This window comes from Arvicanthis niloticus, chromosome 22 (genome assembly GCF_011762505.2).
Source record: "Arvicanthis niloticus isolate mArvNil1 chromosome 22, mArvNil1.pat.X, whole genome shotgun sequence".
Taxonomy (NCBI): domain Eukaryota; kingdom Metazoa; phylum Chordata; class Mammalia; order Rodentia; family Muridae; genus Arvicanthis; species Arvicanthis niloticus.
Window position 1 is genome coordinate 28,307,782 of NC_133429.1, and position 8,100 is coordinate 28,315,881.

The 8,100-nt window shown below is 38.6% G+C and overlaps 1 long non-coding RNA gene across 1 annotated transcript; it reads left to right on the forward strand.

Annotated features, from left to right (window-relative positions):
• The first annotated feature begins 1,078 nt into the window (after positions 1–1,078).
• Positions 1,079–7,360, forward strand: LOC143435704 (uncharacterized). The gene is made up of 3 exons (XR_013106169.1): positions 1,079–1,097; positions 1,496–1,581; positions 7,301–7,360. It is a non-coding gene; the product is annotated as an uncharacterized LOC143435704 (long non-coding RNA).
• Positions 7,361–8,100: the final 740 nt, after the last annotated feature.

The window sequence follows — 8,100 nt, forward strand, 5'->3', positions numbered from 1 at the left end:
CAGCACTCATATCCATAAAATAAATAAATCTTAAATTTAAAAGAGTTACAAAAAAGAAATAAAAATAAAAATGAAACTCTGCTATAGGTGAAAGCATCAGTGCTTCATCTTTTGTTTATACATCAATGTAGAACCCATTATGGTAGAAAACAACTGGAATTAGGGATTTCTATTAAAGTTTATGCTTGAAAATAACTGGAAATGAGGACGGATGTTGTTGCCATGTTTGTCACAGAATACATATGAGAAATCACTACGTTCTTCAACAATGGGATATATCCTGGTTCAGGATATGTTGATTGCAGTGTGATTGATCATCTGTTATGAACCATTCATAATCACAGTAAGTAATTCAGTTATTGAGACTTGGTAGTCAGAAAGAAAGACATAATATTTTATCTTTATTCAGCTTGTTATAAAAAAATCAAATGAAATTATATCTGAACTGATCTGGAAGATAAAGTCACCTTAATATCATAAAAAAAACTCATTTTAATCCTTAAAATGTGTTTATATTAGTGAGTGGTTTGCCTGCATGTATGTGTGTATACCACATGCGTGCTTGTTATGGGTGGTTATAACCTACTGAGTACGTGCTGGGAATTGAACTCAGGACTTCTGGAAGAACAGCCAAGTATTCTAAAAACCGAACCTTGTCTCTAGCAAGCCAATTCACATGAATATTTCACAATATTTAAAGTATTTTCTTCTAACTACCTTTTGTATATATTAACTTAATAAAACTTTGAATTCTAATTTGGCAGCCTAAAGAATTAAGTAGTATACCGACTTTAGACAAAACAAAAGTCAGAACGATTCTCAGAGTCGATAGTTTTGTTTGGTAATGATTTCAGTTGTCTATGACCCAGATAAGTCTACATAATAAACAATTACAAAACCAGAGCGTCATCGGACATTAAGCATTTTATTGCTCATGTGTCAGCTGGGGGCTAGCCAGAAGACTCTGTCTTGGCTTAGTTTAGTCATATATCTTGAGGTTGGCTAGTTGTCAACTAGTTTAAGATGCCTTGGCTGAAACAGTTAGCTCTGTTTCATATCTCCTCTCTTTCTGTAGACTGCGTGAACATGTTCTCATGGTAAGGCTACAGAATACGTTCTGCATATACCATGAGTGCAAGCATTCCTTATCAGTGGCAAAAGGAAGCCACGTGGCTAAGCCTGGGGTCAAAGGCTGGGAGATCAACACTTGTTTCCATGGTGAATGGATGCTATAAAGTTACACAGCAGAGGATGTGAGAAGACACAGTGAAGATTTGGGATACTGACGTAGGACAAAGGAAATACCAGGATTAGAAGTCACCAAGAGATTCTGAAGATTTAGATGAATGAATTTATTGTTTACTACTCCGTTATGCCCTTCTTGAAACAATGTGCCCATTTTACATATGGTTAGAAGGATATAGACAGGTATTTTGTTGCCAGGACTGTGCAAAAGATCATGCTTTTGAATTTGTCTCTCTTTTTTTGCCCCCAGCATTTATGTGACCCATGGTAGGTTTCTCTCCAGTGGATAAGCGTGAATAAAAGTACCATCTCCAGGAAAAGACAGTTCAAGGGGAGGTATGTGTTCTCTTTTCTATCTTTCTCCCATGGGGTGGGGCAAAGTATGTCAAACAGAGGAGATGGTGGTGCCATAAGCTAAGGAGAAGCTGGGTCCCTGAAAGTGCACAGAGAGTTATCTGCCAGCCATTATCAGCCAGCTGGTACTCAAAACTTGAGAGTAGTGCATTACCTTGACAGTCAGTTTTGTCAAAACACTAAGATCTTCAGCTGGGTAAGGCACGTACTAGCTATCTTGGCAGTCAGGAGATGTAGGCAGAAAACAAATGTGCATTTGAGGCCAGCCTAGGCTACACAGAAAGACCATTTTCCTCTTCCCCAAAATTTTCTTTATTTTTAAGTTTAGCACATTAAAAAGCACCACATCAATGAAACACTGTGTCGATAATAGCAATAGCGTCTATTTCAAAACTTTTTAAAGCCTAAGAATTAAAAGGTGTTCTTTCTAGAATTACCAAGAATAAACTTATTCCCACTTGCAAATGACTCATTTTTCATTATTTAAAAAAAAAAAAAAAAAAAAAAAGAGGTGCAGATTCTACCACCAAAGTATACTTACATTTTTTTTTTCTTGTTGGTTAAGTCGTGTTTTAGAGAAAATAAATTAAACTTTAAACTTCCTCTGGGGAGAAGTGGACAGGAATCATTATGTTTCAAAGTTTCACTGTGCTTTGCAAACCATGGTAGCCACAAACCACATTGGTCCTATGCTGACTTACCTCTCCCTGTGTAGTTAAAAACTAATGAAGTTTTAAAAGAAATTACAACACAGAGCGCAAGGCTCAGAGTAAATCAAGGCAAAACCAAACATTTGAGACTTTTTTAAGAGCTCCAAACACGTAGTGGTATGAAGGGACCACAAAGCCATTTTACAAATACACAAATGTTACTGTGTTGGGATCTGATAACATTCTGAGGTTCACTTTCCAACATTTTGACATAAAGAAGGATTTGTATTAACTAAGTCAACTAGAAGAATTTTTATGCCATTTCTGAGAAATTCTGGTTTTTGAAGTTCGAGTACACCAACATCTTGTATTCATTATTTTTATTTATGCTTTTTTTTTCTATGACTTGAATATTGGTTCAATTATGCAAAGCTTCCAAGAGGAAAGCTTCATATTGAAAACTTCTGACCCTTTTGTGCATTTTATTAACCAATCAAACAAATGCACAGGGTCTTTGGAGATTTTTTTTTAAGCCTGTGAAATGTCAGACTGTGGTAGAGGACGCCCTCTACTGTTTGGAAGAGGTATAGCCAAGGCGATTTGAAGTAGCAGCTTCTCTATTCTGAATAGGAAAAACTAAGAAGTAAACTCGTAGGAGAATTAACAGCCCTTCCTGGTTTTAATGAAGTTTTAAGTTCTACACTCAGTAATCCCTTTAGTTCAAGAAATGCATTTTTGACCTCACTCCCATCTGTGTTAATTTAGCTTTTTTTGGACAAAAATGCATATTTGTCATAGAGTTCCTAAAACATATATTTCAAATATCACAGGCAATATTTGGAACTGTAGTTTCGCAAGATGAGTGCTCTTGAACGCTTCTACATAACACATGCCTAGGGTGATAGAATGAGCTTCCTGCCCTGCAAATATGAACAGAGGTATAGCTCATTACAAGTATTTTTACCTTAGGAAACCAAGCTTGATGGATTTTTATTTATGGCTTATAAATAAAAAATAAAAAAAAAAAACAAGCATTCCATAAGTGAACAATAAAAGGGATTCTCTTCAGAATATCCTGTAGCCTCGCTTTCCAGGATTTGGATTGATTTATCATAAAATAAAATAAAATAAAATAAAATAAAAACTTTTCCAGTATTGGGGATTAAACCAAGATTATTTGAACACTAGGCAAGAAGTCTACTGAGCTACGTACTCAAGCCCTCTTTGTTCTGTAGCCTAGGTAGGTGTGTGTGTGTAGAGGTCTGCCTACCACACATGGGTACCATCATACCCTGGTAGCATTATATGTGTTGTAGGAATTGCAGGAAAGTCCTCAGACCTGTAAGGCAGTGTTTTACTAACTCCCATCCCTCAAGTGCGGGTCTGGAGGTACTTGGATTCTCTTGCTACAGGATGCAGAGAGCCTGGGAATAAGAGCATTGCTAACAGGCCTGGTTGTGATCACACATACCTTTCTATATGTTGATTACTTGGTTTAAGATTTTACACTGCATTCGGGTAGATAGAATTTAAGCACATACTGCCTTTCAGGGTAACAGAATAAGGAGCAAAAAATATTCATTAGGGAAATAAAGACACACTTTCTGTGCCCTTAAAGAACTGGGCATCCCAGAAGGTTGTCTGCTATTCTTACCAAGAGACTACTTATCTAGTCCATGTTTCACTTTGCTTTGTTGAGACAAGGCCTGCCTTTGTGGCCCAGGATGGCCTTGAACTCATGGCAATCCTCCTGCCTCAGACTTCTGAGTGCTGAGATCATAGACGTAAGCCATCTAGCCTAGCCTAGATAATTTAAAGTGTTGGAGCGGCTAATACCAATGTCCAAACGAACAGGCAAAAGGACAGAGTGTAGTAAAATGCAAGTGTCCTAAATATGGGTTTTCAAATTAGCAGGGGGAGAAAGGTTGACTCTTTACATGTCTTTCATTGCAAAACTCTTCGATCATCATAAATAAGTTCTTTTTCCACCATAATCCATACACCTTTAAAAAATACTAAAACTTATAAATTGCAAAAATTCTTCAGACTCCACTCATCTCTCTAAGAGGTATTTATCAGAAGGCAATGCCAGTCAAAACAAGAAATCCCAGAACTTCAGAGTCTTCTACTGTATGATAAAGATGCATCTTTGTCGTATGTTGTCTTAGGAAAATTTTAAGAAGAGGACTGAGGAGCTGGAATTCTGCATATACAAATTAGAAGCTTCACTAATGTTTCACAATGCTTGTGACAAAATTGCTCAGAAATAGATAAAATCCTAGCTTCACCAGTCCTTGAGAGTTGAGTGAAAAGTTACTTTATTCCAAATACTTTATCAGTTTAACACAAAAAATACCACTCTGAAGTAAATATTCACTAAAAATATGTATTGTCCCAGGTTGCAAGATACTTGCCTTTTAGTTAGAGAGTAAAAGCTTGTAAATTATTTTAATAGTTGTTCAGAATAAAAAAAAATAGTCTACAGTAACAGCATGCAGCAAGCCTGTGACTTCTATAGACAGGCTCTGGTTGGTCATCATATTTTTACTGTTCTACAGTGCAATTAGAATACCAAGATAAATGAAGATATTGTTTCATAAAGCTAAGCATATTAAATTTTAGCGCCTGTAATTTATACTGTTTGCACTGTCAATTATGGTGACTGGGGAGATGGCTCGGTTTGTAAAACAATTGCCCTACAAGAGTAAGAACTTGAGTTGGGACCCCCTGCCCCCAGCACCCATGGAGATGCTGGACATGGCAGTGCACATTCATAACTCCATACTGGGCATCGTGGTGCACCTTTGCGTTTCCATACTGGGCATGGTGGTCCGTCCACCTTTATCACTCTAAAACTTGGGTGCTGGAGATTAAACTAGCTGATGCATGAAGTTTGCTAGCCAGCCAGTCTAATCAACGGTAAGCTCTGGGTTCAAGGAGAGACCCTGTGGCACAAGCTAAGTTGGTAAGAGATAGAAAATAATTGATTTTAACCTGTGGCCTTTCCATATACACACATGTGTACGCAGTCACATGCATGGACGCATATACACACACACATACATACACAAAAGTGTATACCACACACACAGACACACACACACACATACAAAACGCATGCAGCCAAACAAAAATATCTTTTAAAGTGAAAATAGAATAAAATCAAGATTGACTTTGAAATTAGAATTCAAACCACTCTTTATTTACCAAAAGAACGACCTGATGATATACAAATTCTACTCTCCTCTACTGTTGAAAACTTGCCTGTTTCTAAAAACCTCCAAGCCTGTAGGCATGTTCTGCCCAATCTCCACTTTCTTCATCTTTTTCAAAGAATTATCCTAATGTCCCAGGGCTGAGACTTCATGTCTGAGCTTCCTCAAGTCTGAGCTGGTATGGCTCTTCCAGTATTTCTCATTTAATAGTAGAATTGGCAAAATAATATGACTTCCCATAACTTCAAAATGTTACAAAACTTCAAATTTTTTTCTGAAGATTGTTTTTCTCATAATTTTTTTTTTTTTTAAGGAAAAACCTTGTGGAATCCAAATGTATATCGCTGGGATTTATCTTTTAGAATTGGGAAGATGTGTTTTGCCAGTCATAAATGGACTGTAATCCCCCACGGATTTCAAGTTTAATTCAAAAATGCTCTCTCCCAAGCTGCTAAATTTGGCAACCCACACTCTCCTCTCCATATGCTATCCTTAGGGGATTCTATATATATTGTCCATAATGGTTTCTACTTAGGACGTCTGGAAAAGTAGATCTTATGGTCACAGAAGGGCCATTAAAGGGAATTTGAAAACAGATCCATTAAGTTGAAGTATTCGATTGTAGCAGTCTTCATGTTGGATGGGTTATGCTAATTGATATTCAAGGAATGACTCTGAGTCCCAAGTTTATATCATCCATAGTGCTCATGCCTGTATCCTTACCTACTGGTTTGATATTTCCCCCGGAGAAGGAAATGCTAGCAGAGCATGGTCTGCATAGAAAGTACAAGAGATGAATGAATCGTCTCTAAACTCGGACTTCGTTTCCATTCCGTTCTCTTGCTCAGAGCCTTTGCTGCTGCGAATGGCCACCTTTTTTTTCCATTAATTACACCAGTTCTGCTTTTGTTATGTCTTGTTAGAGAAAAGCAAGTTTCCGTCTTTCTCTCCTGGACTGTGGAATGAAGTAGTTATGTTTTTGCAAACATGCAGAATCGGAAACATCTCGGGTCAGTTTGGGGAAGAGTTTCAAATATTTTTCCCGTATCCCGATGCTGGCGTTCCCTGAATATGTGTTTGTGCCTCTTCACTCTCTCTGCTCCCTTATTGTGAACACAGACTTTTTCTCTCCACCTGGCTCTCATTTTCAAGCCTGATAGTTCTGGAGAGCAACAAACTTTTCTCCAAGGTCTTCCAGCTTTGTCCTGTCTCAGCGATGCTGAAACTATTTTTCTAGTTTCTTTCTTTAAAAACAACAACAACAACAAAATTCTAAGCCTGCTTTCCTTCTGTCAAATGATTTTCAGGAGATGTCTTCCTCGGCAGAGCATGTGAGGAGCTCTCCCTCGGACAGTATGTTCGCAGTCCTGCTCCCATCTCTTAGCTCAGGATATACTTACAGCTGTGTGAATTATAGACACCTTTTCTGGGCTGGTCATTTCAGAGATAGCATAGACACCATGGTTGTTTGAACAGTTCTTCTCTATCTGTTGTCTTATTTGACTCTCACAAAGATCTTGTCATACAGACGGAATTGCGATTCTTACCATTTTATTGATGAGAAGTAAGCATGGCCCTAAAGAATAATGGGAGTGGCTTACCACTCTGGGAAATAGCAAGTGACAGAGTAAGGCTGGTCAAGTATGTGGTGTGTGTGTTTGTGTGAGTGTGTGTGTGTGTGTATGTGTGTGTGTAAGAGACAGTGTGTGTGTGCACATGTGTGTGAGAGAGAAAGAGAAAAGAGAGAGAGAGAGAGAGAGAGAGAGAGGAGAGAGAGAGCATGGAACGTAGTACATGCTCAGCCCATGCTAATCGTAATCTTCTGTTTTGTGATAGATACTTGGGGACAGAAGAGCACACATGCACTGTAACTGTATTGCTGCTCACATGAGACAGGCCAACCTACAAAGTCGCCATTGACTAAAATGCAGCGTTGGGAACTTCATACCCAGTTTCAGCTCCACAGCAGCAATATGAACCGCTCATCCACCACTGGCTTCCAATGAGCATTACACACATTTGCCTCTGCTCTATGTTGACATCAGGGAAGCCGAACCTGCACCAAGAACAGATTCCGAAGTTACAGCCCAGCTTACAAGTTGCAAGCCGTACAAACATTGTTTCAGTTTGCCTTCCTGTCATGACCAAAATCAAATTGAGAAGGAAAGGGATTGCTTAACTTATATGTGCCCATCTCAGCCCATTATTGAGATAAGTCAGAATAGGAACTCAAGCTGGACCTGAGGCAGGAACCATGTTGAACCCATATCTGCGTACAGGCTTGCTTCCAGGCTCATATTCAGATTCTTTCTTAAACATCCCAGACCCACTTGGCCTAAGGATGGTACCACCCATGGTGGACTGAGCCCCCCGACTCCATCAGTTAGAAATGGAGAAAATGCCTCCACCCACAGGCCAGCATGATGAAATCAGTTCCTCAATTGAGTTTTCTTTTTCCAGATGTGTCAAGTTGAAAACAAAGATTAGCGATCACAGTTTGCGCAAATTATTTAGTTCTCTGTGGCTATGTTTCAACATCTATAAAATGTGGCTAGACAGAGCTACCAAGCTGGGGTTTGTTGTTTGTTTTTGTTTTGTTTTGTTTTGTTTTGCCTGGGGGGTGAGTAAAAGGATTA